Source organism: Condylostylus longicornis, unplaced genomic scaffold (assembly GCF_029603195.1).
Source record: "Condylostylus longicornis isolate FDR11 unplaced genomic scaffold, ASM2960319v2 ptg000135l, whole genome shotgun sequence".
Taxonomy (NCBI): domain Eukaryota; kingdom Metazoa; phylum Arthropoda; class Insecta; order Diptera; family Dolichopodidae; genus Condylostylus; species Condylostylus longicornis.
In genome coordinates this window covers 7,335,635-7,352,880 of record NW_026578103.1, presented here as the reverse complement: position 1 = coordinate 7,352,880, position 17,246 = coordinate 7,335,635, and the positions used below count along the sequence as shown (strand labels likewise).

Below are 17,246 nucleotides of genomic sequence, written 5' to 3'. Positions count from 1 at the left end.
ATTGCTTGTTAAGGTATGATACACAAGTGGAATAAATTTTTTTTAGGATTTGCTTGTTTGTGTTTGTGTATTATAACTTTTATGAACTTTTCATATTCATAATTATTGATTGTAAATTGATGTTACAAAATATTTTGTTAATAAAAATAAACAATTTATTTTTATTTCAATATCATTACATTACAAGTATATATACTTATATATGTATATATATTTTGTATATTATGTATTTTGTTGTATATAACATCAAATATTGGAAAAAAGTTTTGTTTTATATAATAAATATATATTTGGAAATTGAATATTTGGAGTAAAAATTTTGCGGAAATAATTTGTAAAGTTTATTATGAGTACGAGTACCTTTACTGTATTTTAATTAAGTTCTTCTATAAGTTTGAAGTATATTTTCATTATGAAAATTATATTTCTAATTTTGATGAATGATATTGTTAAATATTAAGAGAATTCGAGCCATACACAAGTAAATATGTGTATAAAAATGATTTTTAATAAAGTAAAATATAATTATATTTTTTAGGTTTTTGGAAATTCCATAAAATTATTATTAAACTTATGATTCAATATTGAAGCCTCATAGCTTACTTTCAAATATTAAATTCCTAAAATATTGAATCTGAAATCTGAATCTGATATTTATTTATTTTCAGAAAATTTTCATATTTTGTTATACAAATTAGTTTAAGTCTGAGCTAGGTTGTAAAAATATGTAATACGCACAATTTCTTTCTTATTTTTATAAAGCAAAAAACGAAAAAACGTAAATTTCAGAACATACGTAATGAAAATGACTTAATGAAATTCAAATTTTCGTATTCCTTCCTAATTTAGAATAGATTTTACATTAGTGTTCAACGAATTTTAAAATAGCTTGACTAAATAACAATGTTTTTCAAGTAACAGCACCAATTAGCATTTTTCTAAACAGCATGACACCATGTCAGCGTTTATATAAAGTAGTACGAAAATTTCAATTAAAATATAAAATTATAATTAATATAATTATTCATATTTTATGAAAAGCAAAATATTAATTTTTTAACTTATTTCTTGAAAACTGTTAGCTTTTTCAAATTTTTTTAATAAATGGCTTCTAATCTCAAAAAAATAATTGATTGCTTTAACTTATTAAATAAACAGTAGAAATACAGCTTCGTTTGCGCTACTTTCTGAACCGAAAGGTATGGGACATTGTAATGTTTAAATTACAGTGTTTCAATATCAAATATTAGTGATATAAATAATAAATTTAATAAGTACGTGAAAGGAGCAGCGCATTATTAAGAAGTTTAGTAAAGGAACATAAATATCAAACTTGTCCTTCATCCAAATTCGTAAATTTAAAAATATACTTCTAGAAAACTAAACTATTAAACGTAAATACAATATAATTTATATAATAGAATTATTGAAATAATTGCAATATGAAATATGCTATTACAATATGGAATAGTTCTATTAAATCTGTATATAATATAAATCTGCTATTTTAGCAAAAAATAATATAAATATATCGAGAATCTGTAAAGACTTCTTTACTGCATCTTCTTATAATTAGGCTTGAATCATTATCTATATCTTGTACGACTGTAGAAATATTTAAAAAATAAAAAATTGCATACTTTTAGGTGCATTATTACAAAACATTTCTTTCAAAATAATGTGGGCTGATTATGAAGCTAAGCAAACCAGCTTTTTATTTATTTAAAATAAAAACTAAAAAACCAGCACTTTTTTTACTTTAGCTTTGTACCAAAATACAAAAAATATTAATTGCTTTAGATCTTATTATTATTATACAATCTCGTACGTATGTGTATTCCAAAAATTTTTGAAAACATCTTTAGTTTTTAGTATAATACTTGATTTAAATTGTATATATAATTTTTATATACGTTCTCTTTTTATAACCACAAAATATGATGTGTAACCAAGAGTATAATTCTTTGGTTTTTAAGATACAATTTATATAATTACTCTTATACATTTTATTTAAGTTTTTTTCTTTACAAAAAACTAAAAAAATAAATTATTTATGTACAAAAAAAGGAGGAAAAATTTATAAGAGAGAATTTGAATATAAAAATACTAATTATAGTCAATTTTATTATTGTCTGTCTGTTATTTATATTTGTAATACTTAATGTACTTTATGAATGTAATTATGTACGTATATGTGTAGGTATATATTATTTATTTTGTTTGCTGGTTTTTTTCTCCTTTCTCAATTTTAATATATTTTGAAGAATTTTTGATGTAATATTTTTCACGGTATATGCCATGTTGAACATATATATATATATATATATATATATATATACATTTTATCTCAAGGACGACTTCTATTATCCTGATAAATATAACAATAATAATATATTTTTATTTGTACACATCCATATATCTTCTTTTATTTTTGTTTTTGGTTTTGTTTTATTGCAAAAGCAAGAAAAAAGGAAAAACAAAAACTTTTGATGCGCTCAATTAAATTTACGAAGAAAATAAAATAATTTTTGAATTAAAAAATAAAAAAAAAAAAACAAAATGTAATAATGAAAATATATAGAGAGAAGAAGAGATGAAAGAGAGAACAGAACAGAAATAATGAAAATATTGTTATATTTTACAGTTATTATTATTGTTATACTTTATAACTAGTAATTATACTTATAAACTACCTGTACTCGTCTTGTACCGACATATTGTGGGTTGGTAATTTTTTTGTTTTGTTTTAACTGAAGCAAATAAAAGTAAAACGAAAAGTAGCGTAAAAAAATTTATTTTTTAATTTAAATACCGTCAACATTTTTTATCTTTACATAGGTAAAAATATACAATTTTATTTTATTGTTATACGGATACACTTTGTATACATACATATAAATATTTAGTTTTATATTCAACAATAGATAGTAAATGAACAATAAACTCTTCAATGTACAACAGTAAAAGGAGAACAAAAGCACAATAAAAATAATTTTATCCTGGAATTTCATTCAACCCTATTTTGGCTGTTGGTATTCATTTTGGTGAAAATTTTCATAATTGAATAGAAATACACAGAGAAAAAAAAAAAAGAATAACAAATAGAATTAATTCATAATTATTTCCTTAGGGTATTGTTTTTTTCTCTTTGTATTTTTATTCAAATTATTTTTTTTTCTCCAAATTGTTATTATTTTTTAATGTTATTTTTAGCAGTTGTTTGTACTAGTTATGAAAATGAGCGTCATTATTCTCTTTCATAATTCATCTTGTTATATTATTTATTTATTTTGTGATGTTGATTTTGAGAGAGTATATATGTATATGTATATGTATATAGTTATTTTTTATAGAAAAACAAAGGCAGCGTTGTTATATTTTAAAAGAGAAAAACAATGTATACGAAATATCTATTTTATAAAGTAAATTTTTGTATTAAACAAGAACAAATCGTGTTTATCAAATTAAAAATGAGAGATAAGAGAAAAGAAAATATTTGGTCTTCAAAAGGTATAAGATGAACGGCATTACCATAATGCTTAAAAGAATTTTAATATTGTTAATTATTTCTGTATTGTTTTCTTTATATAATAAATAATAAAGTTCTTTCTAATAATTATTGATCTACTTTCATGTTTATCAACCTTGGTCCTGCGTGCAGCTGTTTAGATTTTGCAATCTATGTTTGTTTATTTGCTTGATTATTTTATAAGACTGTTGACATTGGAAAACAATATACATATAATATAATGTTCATCATTTACACTTACGTATACGTATGTACTTTGGTAAAATTTTAGGGGTAAAATAAGTCAAAATAACCTTTAATTGGTTGATACTTAATTTGTTTAAGTATTGAACACATAAATTGTAATTATATTGCAAAAAGCCTGAAGTTTTAGCAATATTTTTGTTAATATAGCATTCAGCTTGTCTCTTGTCTTTATGACATTAATTTAAGAAATATTCTCATATGGAATACAATATGGAACATATTAAAACATTATGTGTAAATTATTGTCCAATAAATTTCAAATATCTGAAAATATTTAATTCCTTACTGAATGATTCAAATTCAGTAAGGAGAACAAATCGTATTACAATGCTTGATAATTGTAAAAAAACTCTTTTAATACTATATGTATTTAATTAATAATAATATAAAAAAAATGTTTGATAATAGAAGTGCGTTGCTTTAAGTTTAATTTTAATAGCAATTGAAAAAAAAAAATTTTTATTGTTTCTATTGAACACTCAATGTTTTTCACATAATATTAAAAGAATCAACTTGAAAAATTCATTATTATCCTTTATATACTTATATAACAAGTTGTTGTAATAATGACTTCATTTTATGTGTCCGCCATAAAAAATTAATTTTTCATAGTTATCGTATATATCCAATAACGATATCATTAAGTTCAGATTTATTTTTCATAAGTTGTCAATTATGGGTAGTGAATTTTGACATTATAAAATATGAAATTTGACGAAAATAAATTTTAAAATACAAACAAAATTATTAAAACTCATATTGATTTTAGCCATAACTAAAATTATAAAAACAAAATTTCATTTAAATTTTTGATAAAAATTAGGATGAATTGCACGATATAGGAAATTTTTATAGTTATTATACCAACAGAAATTTGTAAAATTTCATTCTCAATGTTAAGTAAAAATGTTGTGTTTAAGTAAAATATTGTAGACTAATTAAATAATTATTACACTTCGTATGTGGTGGGAACGTACTTCTCCATAGTAGGGGAGCGTAAATAAATTACTTGTAGAGAGATGTAGCTCTGTCGGTTTATGTGTGCACGCGTATATCTCAAGTTCGGTTGAACCGATTTTGATGAAATTTTATATGTTAGTTTATTTTTTGGCAATGGTACGGTTTGATCACCTTTTGGGATATCTCCTTTTAGAGGGAACTTTTTAGATTTTTGCGTATGTAAAGGACTTTACATTTTAATTACAATTTTACGTTGAGTATGTATTAATCAAAGAATTTTCTTGAAATTTAATATTTATTATATTTGGGCTGTTAAAATAATGAATCTATAATTTTTTTTAGAAAAATCAAAGCTCCGAAACCGAACTGGGGGCTGGGAATTTCTTGAAATTTGATATTTGAGTTCTGGCTGCTACCAAAACTAACTGGTGAATTAAGCGGTACAAAGTGAAATTATACTAAGAGCCATATTTACAATTTTCCAGGTATTTTAGCTAAAAGCTTCCTAATTTCCTCAAAATTGAAAGGAAGTGTTCAAAATGCATTTTCATAAAACTCTGTAACACTTTCACTAAACCAGGCAATATACACTGCAGTTAGTTATGTGCTGATCATATCAGATTTTTTTTATATTGAGTCAAAACTGCAAACAAATTTTGAAATTTGATAACCGTAAAATGGTATAGGCTAGTCTTATTTAAAAAAATTGCTTCTGAAATCCACCGTAATCTTGAATAAGTTTCCTTTTGATATTCTTATTTACCTCTTATATGAAAACAATCATTTTGCTTATAGACAGTAAGTTATATAGTATAGATCGTAACTTTTTTCAATCTCGTTTCACTCCGATTCTCCGACAAATATGCAATAAGATTACATTTTTTCATGTTAAGAGAGTAAGGCAATGCTTTTTTTTTCAAAGAGTGTTTTTAAATTTCTACATCTTTCATCGTTCATAGTTCGCTTCAATAGATCAGTACCAAAATACAATCTGAACAAATTAATTGAATAATTTTTTTAAATGCACTTTTCTTTATAGCCTTTTAAACTTTATTATAATGTTACGAATTTCTTTAGTGATAAAATATCTTTCAGTCAAATCACAAGACTTTTAGGTTAGCGAATGAAATGATAAAAAATAGGTTTTTGCATAAATTTTCATAATCCAATTACCAAGTATTCTTTAATTAATCAGAAATAAAATTTAAAACTGTTAATGACTAACGTGCAATACTTCAACTAAAGCAATAATTAGTGACTCATAGTCAGAATCGTAATACGTCCTTAATCATATTTACAATACCTATTATTTCACAAATATATAGATTTTGAAATAGAAACTTTAAAATTCTTAAAAATTATCTTTTTTTAGTTTAAGAATTCCCGTTTGGAGGTACCTTGTGGCAAATAATTAAGGAAAAGATTAAGTTCGGTTTACAATTGCAGTCGCAGTCTGGTTTTTTTACTATATATTGAGCAAAGCAGTCGGTTGAACTTTCTAGTTCTACAAAAGTTCTGCTACAGAATTTGCAGCTAGAAATTTATACTACCTTATTTTTTTTTTCTTATTTTGGCAAGTTTTGCCTTGTTTGTATTGACACTTTTTATTTTTCACATTTTTTTTCAAAAAGGCGCTTTTATTGGAACAGAATTTACATCGTTTTTAGCACTTTTCCAAAAAATTTTTGAAAAAAAGTGCTTATTAGTTTCACTCTGTCCGTCCGTCCGTCCGTCCGTCCGTCCGTCAGTCCGTCCGTCCGTCCGTCCATCCGTCCGTGGACACTTTTTTTGTTTACAAAACTTCTACACCCTTGAAGATAGAAAGCTGAAATTTAATACGTACATAGATCTTTACTAGAAACTTATTTCCGTAGAACAAAATTTTTACCTATCTCCCTCCCTCTAGAAGTTATACCCCCCTAAAACCCTAAAAATGGCCTTTTTTAACTATTTGTTGCAATGAAACCATAAGCATTTTTGAAATTTTGCAAAAGCATAATGGCAGGGGCTTACCTTCTCTAGCGCGGTATACTATAGTTAAACTTTAGAAAAACAAAATGGCCGTTTAAATTTACCATTATCTAAAGTCCTTTTTTTCTAGAAGAAAAACGACATCAAAAATTTGGTAGAAGTTTGAAATTTTAGGAGCTTTTAGACATTAACAAATAGTTCATTTCGATAGAAGAAAATTTTTTTCCATCTCCTCCCCCTCTCAAGTTATCGTTTTTTGAAATTTGTAAAATTTGAATTTTTGACACCTTATATTTCCGAAAACGCAAGCTTTTTCAAATTTCTATAAACACAAAAAGCTAACGGTAAATTCCATGACATTAAAAAATATAATTATTTTTCTTAACTCACACAATCAACCCTAAAAATCGATCATTTTGTTAACCCCTCTTTATATTAATTTTTGCTTTATTTCAAAGACTGTATGCATCATCCTAAATATATGCAATCCTAGAAATAGCTTTGTATATGAATGAAAATAATTTTAATAGTGTGATAGGTATCCATAGACTGTATTTAAAAGCAGAATTTTCACTTGCTGAAGGGAAAAGTGCTTCAATACCAACCATTGGTTTGACCCAACTTTATTTATTTCTATCGCAGTGTCGTTATAAGTACTTATATAAAATGCAAGTTGGTATTAGGGCTTTAAACATAAACTCATTGATACTATCTCGAAAATAGAAATAAATATCAAAATTTTCAAGCCATACGTGACCGATTAAAACCATAAAAAAATATTTTTGTGAGCGTTTTAGCCTTTTTTGGTTCTGAGTCATTCATTAAAAATAGGTATATTTGCCACTGATAATCCCTGATAATTTTAAATATGCGAGATCATGAAATTCCAGAGAAAAATTTTACTTTAATTTTTCTTAAATTTTGTAACTAACCTTTAGTTTAAGGGAAATAGAAGTTTTTTTCTAGCGAATCGACTTTTTTTCTTTTATTTATTATAAGAAACTTGAATATTCTTTCATAATAAAAATGTCTTTATTATAATAATGCTTAACAGCTAGAATTTCCTGATTAAACTTTTTATTTTCAGCACCAACATAACTGTAATACGTAGTGTATTGTATATGTAGTGTAAATTTTCCTCCACAATACGTTGTAATGGATTCAAAAATAATTACAACATTTCCTCCAACTAAAGAAAATTTTATATATATATATATATTGCATATATGTATGTATGTGTGTGTCTATTATTATTTTCTTTTTATTTTGAAATAGAATTGTTCTTGAACATGCAATAATTAAAACAAAAGAATTCGAGAGTCTAGAATAGCGTATAGAAAAAATCATATGCTCGGAGTATTAAAATAATAATAGAACAAAAATAAAAAAAAAAAAACGTGAAAATAATTAAAACAAAAAAATATTAAAGAATATAAATTTTTATATTAAAAATAAAAAAATTATTTTATAGTAGACTAAGTCCATTATTTTTGACTAACGATCTAAAATTTAGAACGAATTTCAATTTATTTACAATATTTTTTCCATTCCTCACACACACGAATTTTCTCTCATCCGTAAGGTTTCCTAAAATAGAATTTGTATTTTGTATCCAATTACTGCTAACAATAATTTCGAATTTCCTACTACAACTTTGCTTTGTTTATCGATATTTAATTTATTTCTTCAAAATCTAAATCTAAATATTAATTAGAACTATTTTAAATTTTATATTATTAGAATAACATAACAAAAGCATTTTAATTAAGAAAAGTTTTTATGATTCTTGAAATTACTACAAAAAGAAAAACGGAAAAAAAGTCACTTTATCACTATTACTGAGAACCCTTGAAAATTGGTACTACAATTGTATATTTTTGTGTTATTGTAGTTCAAGGTTTTAAAAATAATGATGAGTTTCTAAAGTTTTACAAATTTATTTGCTTTATTACTGGATGCAATTTTATATATTGAATAATATTTTGGAGATTTTTTGAATTGAATGAATAAGTCCATTGATTAGAAAATAAATTCATTTTTAATATTTAAAATTAAGTCCAAATTCAAGCTAATTTTCCACGATCATGAAAAGTTGAGTAAATTCATTACATCTTCAGTATTTCGATGACTGTCTTACGCTCTAAAACAATTCATATTGGAACAATTCATCTTATTTAAGGTATAGGTTCTTCGAAATTTTACTAAATTATTTTAAAATATTCAGAGTCACGTATGGTTTGGCGTATTGCTATGGATGGTTATTAGTTTTGGGAAGTGCTATTGATTTATAATCCTACAAAGCATAAGAGTTTCGACAAATTGAACAGACTGAATTGCTGGAATAATTGCATACTTCTGCAAATCATTTAATTTAATTTAAAGTTTTCCATCAGTTTCTTTTAAAATTTCTTTTCATTTTTTCCATATTTCCAAATGACTCATTTCTTAACCTTAATAGGTTAGGAAATATAGGTTAAGAAATTTATATTATAATATTTAAGGTTTTACTAATTTTCTGCAAGTTGCTAAATTGTTTTTATAATATCACAATGCACAGTGCACAGTGTAATAGAAAATATAAATGAAAATGAATTTTGGAATTTCTATTAAAACTTTTTGAATTCCTCTCAGAAGAGTTTTAATTGTATTAAAAGAGAAATGAAATTACTCCATTGTTGGCTAATGAATTTCTGTATGGAAAATGTAATTTACCCGAAGATTGTAAGGAGTTTATATTGCATGGAGCGTAGACATTTAAAAGATTAACAATATTCCACTTAAAAGTTTTGTAACTTTTTTTTTAAATTGAAATTTCGAAAATACTTTTGCGGTTTTAATATTATTTTGTAAATTAAGTTTTTAATGAATTTTATAAGTGAAATGAACGTCTAAACTGCGATACAAAAAATTGTTAAATTTATTTTTGAAAGCAAAATACAAGTCATAAAATTCATCGTTCAATTAATTTGGAGAAAATAAATTATGACAAAATATTTTTCAATAAAGTTTTAAAAGTTCAAAAATATCCAAAGTTTATAATTTACTCTTCATTATAAGTTTCTTGTCTGAATTTCAATTAATAAAGGTCAACAAGATTTAGATTAAAGGTCACAGAATTAAGGATTTTCAATTAATACATTTTTGAAAATTATTAATTATAAAAAATAATTTATATTAATTAAAATATGTAATTATTAATTTTTTAAATATGAATTTGAATTGAATTCATTGTGGAACTGCACACATTTCTGGGTAAAATGAAAATTAACTGCTGATTTATCACTTAGAATGCAAGATATATTTATTCAATTTTATAACATCCAAATCAGTAAAGGTAGCCCATTTAAATCCTATTTAAACTATGAATCCTTTCCATTAACTATCGCAATAAATTCCGTATTGAACATTTAAAATAGGTATTGTATATTCTTATATGTATGATCCTTACTTTATTAAATATAAAACGAAACTATTGTTTCTCCCGCAATATCTACTGTCTCTTCATCCAAAATCTTGTTTACAAAGTAATTTTGAGTACTGATTTCAATTCAAAACTTTGTTTTTGAATATCTATTACTTGAAAACTGTTAGTCTGACATCAATCATCGGCATACTATTTTGTTGGTACATCAATTGGCAAAAAAGTTTCTCAACACAACTTTTCTCTAACTTCGACAGCTTCGAAGTTGTAGTGGATATTCGTTGAACATGACTTTTTCAATTCAATTTTATTTTTTTAACCCTTCAAAACTAGTCCTGAAACTCCAACAACTCACCTCTCAAAAGCTTTCACACTTGGACCGGACCATCCTTTATAATCCGTTCAGTTTATCTATTATATTCGGTTTTCTTGTATTTTGAAAATTTTCTTGAAAATTTCTTAAATTCATAAATAAAAAACTTGAATTGTCACGAAAATTTGCTTTTGTCCTGTTTTTGGAGACAGTTTTCTGTGGACTCATGCTGGTTTGCTAGCATTTCGCGTTAAATGCATTAAATAGAATATCTTTTTTTTAGGAACCTGAAAACCCCTTATGAATTTATTTAAATTATTTTCATCATTAAAATTAAAGTGCTTTGCATTGGTTTGATAAAAAAAAATCTCTTGACTTTCTTTCAAAATCCCGTGTAAATTCAATAATGTATAATAAAATTAATTTTAATGCCCCAAATACAAAATATACATTATTATTATTTTTTCTCCTTGCTGTTATTTGAAAAGGTTGATTTATTGTGCCTTTCAGCTAACTAAGTAAAGATTATACGACCGCAACAAAACAAAAACAAAAAATGAGAAAAAATAAACTCTTTTAAATTAAATTCTTGGAAAAAAATTTTTCAACTGATTTACAACTTTATTCTTTTAATGTTGTGAACATTTTATTCTTTATTTTGTATAATTGGTCTTTAAAAGTTCTTTTTATCTCCACTTTTTTACTACTTATTTAGATATTAAATTACTGAGAATCTCGTTATGTGAATAATTTTAAATATAAAATTTAAATTTAATTTAATTTCTGGTTACGCTTTTTGGAAAAAATGCTTTTAACTCAACATGAATTTAGTGAGAGTGAACGAAATAAAAATTTTCAACTGGTCCTTAGTATTTTTTAAAATAATTTTAAAAAGCCTTTTTTTTTCAAACACATTAAAAGTTTATTACAGCGAAATTGTTCAAAATTTAAGTTTAATGTTTAAGAAAGTAATGAAATTTATAAAACAGAGACATAAAATGAAATTTTATTAAATTTCTATCAAAAAAAAATGTATTTTATTTAAAGAATTTTTTATTTTAAAAATCAAAATAATATTGCATACTTTCAGGGCACGTTTACAATAAAAAATGTGCTTAGTTCTTGCTTAAGAAACGCAAATAATCGTTGATTATTTGTTAAACTTAAAAACGTTGTAGTATTAGAGAAAAAATTGGTAAACCCAAAAAAATTTGCTTTTAGTAAAAAAAGAAAATTAAATTAAATTTTAAAAAAAATCTATTTAGCTTTTTACATTTTTTCCATAACTTTCAAGCCAATGTAGAGTGTTTGCTTGTAACCACAGAAATTTAAAGAATTTTCCAGTAAAAAACAAATGTATGCCAACCATGTTATGTGCAATAATAAAAAATGTGTTATAATTTTTAGCCTCTAATAAAAAAGGGAATTACTGTTCTGATTAAAATGCGTAATTACGCTATTAAATTCTATAACAATTAAAAATTACAAAATATCAATTATTTTTGCTCTGCAGTCTAATTAACGACTTGTTTTCTGAAAAAAAAAATATTTTGAAAAGATTAAAAATATATTTCGGAAGATAAAAAAATTGTACATTATAACAGTCTTTTAAGGATATTTCACTTTTTATAGCATGTTTCCAGGAAAAAATTTGCTTACTTTTCTTTCTCGTACCACCCTTAAAGGTTGGATTCTTAAATCTTCAAAGCAGTAAACATTTCCCAAGTTATACAACAAGTATCTTAAAATAGGTAAAACATAATTTTTCGATTAACCTTATCATTTCGAAATCATAAGTTTTTCGAATTATGAATTAATTAGTCATCCAGTTGAACCTTTTCTAATTCTTTTTATTTTTGTGCTCATTCTAAACGTATGCAATAATTGTTGGATATTTTGGCATGTCATAAGAATAATTAAAATAAAAAATATGTCGTTTTTTTTAAGGATTTTTCTCATTTGTTCAAGTGAAATGTGCTACAGTACGAATCATCGGTTTAATCCGAATGTAATTGTAAAATTTTTTGAATAAAATATTTTCAAAACTTTTTATATTTCGATAAAATACTTGGTATATTAAATCAACATATTTTTCATTTTAAGAATTCAAAAAAGAAAATTTTATTTATCCACCTATTCAATAAAAACTTTTTAATGGAAAGAGACAATATATCAATATTAATTTACTTGAATTTAAGGACATAGATATATGAAAAACCAACAAGGATTTTACGAAAAACAAAAAATATTAAAATATAAAAGTTTACGATTTGGTTTAATAGAACATTTTTTAACAAGAAGCAAGATTACTTACATGTATTAAGAGCTTTGCTAGATTCACTTTAAAAAATTTCATTGCACTTATCTGAATTTTTAAATATTTATCAATATTTTGAGAAAGTATTCACTGTAATATGTCGAGGGAAATCACATTTTTTTATTAAACGAAGATTAAATAAAATTTAATATTAATCAGTTTATGTTGAAAATAAGACAGTTTGGCATTTTACAAATTTCAAATAATATGTATGAATTACCATTAATCCAGTAATTCATTGCATTTTCAAAGATCTTCAAAAAAGAGTGTGGGTAAAAATTTTTCGTAAAATGAAAAAAAAAATACATATTTTAAATTGATTTCATTCAATTCATCAATGCACGATGATGGGTTAAGGTACAGGATTATATCCACATTATCTCATTTTGTTTTCCTATGAAATATAAAGTGCATATAAGCTCCCATACAATATTCATCCAGACTCCAATTTAAAATTCAATGTGATTTGCGATGCTGAAATCCGGTTAATCAGGATTCAAAACAATAAGTTTTGGCATCTTATAAGCTTCTTGATTAGAACAACATCAGATTCATATTTGATTCTTTCCTTCGAAATATTTTAAAAAAATTATAGAATTCTACTATCACCGCTAAGCGTTTATTAAAAATTTAATTCAATTAATTTTAAAATTTAAACTCACCTTCTTTCGAATTTAATTTTTTTGGAAGGGTATTTCATTCATTACTATAATATTAATTAATATATAAGATCAATTCAATTAAATCATTATTAATTATGTTAATTAATTCGTTTTATTATTTATATTTTATAATTACAGTTCACATGATTACGAATACAAAACGTGTGCACAAAAGAATGAACTTTCATAATAATCAGATTTATAAAGATGTGCAAGTGTGCGTGTGTAATATTTGTTAAATACTGTTCAATCACACGAGTAATGTAAAGTTATTGAAGTGGAACAAGAACTGGAACAAGGTACTTTTAAATTATGTAATAAGAAGAAAAAATAATTAAAATTTTAAATTAAGAAATTAAAAACAAAATTCAAATTCAAAATAAATAAAAATAAACCTTTGGTACAAATAAAGACAAAATTATTTTTTGATTTAAAAAAAAACAAAAATGTTAAAAAGGTTTTAATAATTTTAAAATCAACGTCGTAATACTCGTAATATTGTAAGTGTATTTGTAAAAACATCAAAAGGTAAAAATAATCTGACAAAAATTGTTATTACAAGGTGATAAAGGTGATAATAAAAAACAAAATATTAAGAAGATATCTACATACATTTATTCATACATAACATATAATTTTATATGTATATGTATGTGTAAATAATTGTATTTGAATACAAAAGTATATAATAACAATTGTAACAATAATAACCATCACACAAAATATGCGTGTACATATAATGTGCAAATATAAATAATAATTAGAAATTTATGTATGTATGTTTCAGTATATTAATTTTATCTAATGAACGGTGTATAATAATTTTAATATAAATTGTTATACAAAAAATTAATAAACCATTATTTTTATAATATAAAATGTAAAAGAGGTCATGTAGAATTTCGAATTTTATGTTAGATGTTTTTAAATATTTTCTTCAAAATAAGTGTAAATTAAGAACACATATCTCAAGTGTTCGTAGTCCATGATTTGTTGAAAAGTAGTCTCAATCAGCGGTATAAACAATATTATAAATTGCAATTATTTGAATGCACAATTAGAGAATATGTAAATCTTGTAGTATTAAAGCAAAACTTATAATTTATTGTGGTTTTAAAATATTTCTTGACTTCGAATACGTAGTAATACGGTATTAATACATAATTCAGCAATTTGAACTTATAAGCTGAATTGTTTATTAATATAGTATTATGCGTTTCTATCGCTTCTATTTTGTTAATGATTTCTTTCTAGGGAAGAAATTAAAGTCATTGAACTGAAATTAATTAATTTATCACTTGGACAACATACATTTTCTTATTAACATCAAGAAGGAAAAAAATTTCTTTGAGTATTTTTAATCGTGCAGCTAAAATGATTTTTTATGATTGGATCAAAAATTTTTTTATGTCCAATACAAATGTATGTATTTCTAAGGCAAAGTTTACTTTCCTAAATCGATTTAAAAATACTAGTATATGAACACATTTTCTGTATTATTTTGTTACAGAAAAGCTTAAAGTTTAATGGTAATAAAAGCAAGTTTGTGACTCTGAATTTTGCCTTATGTCATTGTTCTTGCAAATGTGCGATATATGTATGTATATTCCATTATAGCTTAATATCATTATTTTATTTATAAATAAAAATTAATATTAATAAATTATAAATAAAGTAAAAAACACAAAAAAAAAGCAAAATTCTATTCTTTTAATTTCAATTCTAAATTAGACGGAGGTTTTGTTCATTTTTATTAATACTACACCGTATATTACCTACATAAATATACAAGTGTAAAATATATTTATAAATGCATATACATACATAAAAATAAGTAAGTATATTTTTATATTTTGTTATTAAAAAAAATTATGACAAAAATAAAAGACACAATGAGAGTATATATAAAAGTCTGTAGTGTCAATTATTTCTTCATAATAATCATTAATATTAATAAATATAGTTACATACATATTTGTATGTACATAATAACATACATATATGACATACATATATGGTACTTAAATAAATTCTTCATTTGTATATACTTATATGAAAGCCTAATCTTTTATGTAAAATTAGTTAAAAAACATAAAATAAACGACAATGAAAACATTACAAGTTTTCGTAGCTTAAGGTATTGGTGCAACAGTGGGAAAAGCAGTGATTTTCCTTCAATTAGTGAAAGATTGATGGAAATGAATATACTTTCCATTTTGCAGTTCGCCATCGGAAATTTTTGAAAAAATTAGTTTGAAAAGAGTTATTGAGAAACATTTATAAAAGAAATACTAGAAAATTATAATTATTGCTTTTACTATAATTCAAGCCAACAAGCTAAGAATGTTTTCGGGTGAATTTCGAAATAAAGAAATATGCAAAAACAATGCTTAATGTTTTATATTCCGAAGTATCCCGAAGTATTCCAGTTGGTATATTTTTTCTCTAAAATTCAGCACCCTTCCATTTGCCCTAATATTTTAATATTCTTTTTAATTCTATTTTTGCAGCGAATTTACAAATCGATTTCTTTTAAGCTTGAACCTCCAATATTCGAGTAATACGTAGAATTAGCATAGTTAAAAAATTAATATTATCACTTTGTTTTTGTAGAGTAAATTTTCACTTATTAAAGAAATTAGTTTTTACACATGAATTACATATCGTTATGGCAGGGCCAAGTTCTGTTCTGATCATACAACAATACATCGAAACACGGTATTTTGCGTCAACCTGTGGAAACCCATATTTACTTGTACGTATATTAAATCCGTTATTTATAATTTCATATTATTTTTTCTTGTTTTTTGTTTTCTTCTTTTGTTTTCTGTCGTTTTGTATGTCAAATTTGTGTTATTAAAGAATTTTCAAAATCGGAAAAAACAAAAGCACTTTTTTCTTTAAATATAAAGGTCGTCCTTATTATAATAAAAAATGCTATAAATGTTAACGGTATTAGATAGAATATTTTTAAATAAGCATTATAAGTAGGTATATAATGGTGTATTGTTATATGCATATATCTACACCCTCCAATATAACATGTTCACATAATACATACATAAATTTATGATTGTTAACCTTTTTTTTGTACTTTAGTTTTCTCCATTTTTTGTGCAAAAAAAAAAATATTAAGAGATAAAAATTTGATTTTATACTTTATAAATACAATAATTACATACGAATTCTTAATACTTATGTATATGTAAATATTTTTGTTGTTTTTAGTACACAAAAAAAACTTGTTTTAATAAAGGAAAAAAAAAATGATCATATGTAAATTGTTATACAAGTATAATAATAATCGAGTACAATACACATACATTCATACTACAAAATTACAGTTATAAAAAAAAATTAAATTGAAAAGTAAATGTGAATAAAGTAAATTAAACATTATATACACACAAAATATAGATACATAACATAAATATATTAAAAGAAATTATATACGCCTACATATATGCAAAAAGTAAGCGTTATATTTTAACGAAAAAAAAGGTGAAATTTTTATAATATAAATAATAAAAAAAAAAAACATAAAAGAATTTCCAAAAAAGGATATTGCAAATTAAAAATAAACAGAAAATTCAAACGAAAAATTAAAAAATAAAAAAAAAAAATAAGGATATTTTAATAGAAAAAAGGCGGTAAAGGAATAAATGCAGTGGTTTATAAGGTAAGAATTTTTTTTTTACATTCTGATTTCGAAAAAGAATTTTATAATTTATTTCTAATTTTAAAATTTTTTTTAATAAACGTGCTGTGTAAAAACATAATTATATTTTCAAATTAAAGATTTGTGTTTTTATGCTTTCTATGGCAGC

At 23.7% G+C, this 17,246-nt stretch overlaps 1 long non-coding RNA gene across 2 annotated transcripts in view; it reads left to right on the top strand.

The window, feature by feature from the left end:
* Positions 1-17,246, top strand: part of LOC129615090 (uncharacterized) — a 98,562-nt gene that overhangs the window by 3,107 nt on the left and 78,209 nt on the right. For both annotated transcript variants that reach the window (XR_008697432.1, XR_008697433.1), the window contains exons 2-3: positions 13,558-13,718; positions 16,648-17,098. This is a non-coding gene — a long non-coding RNA (uncharacterized LOC129615090). The remainder of the gene's footprint in view (positions 1-13,557; positions 13,719-16,647; positions 17,099-17,246) is intronic.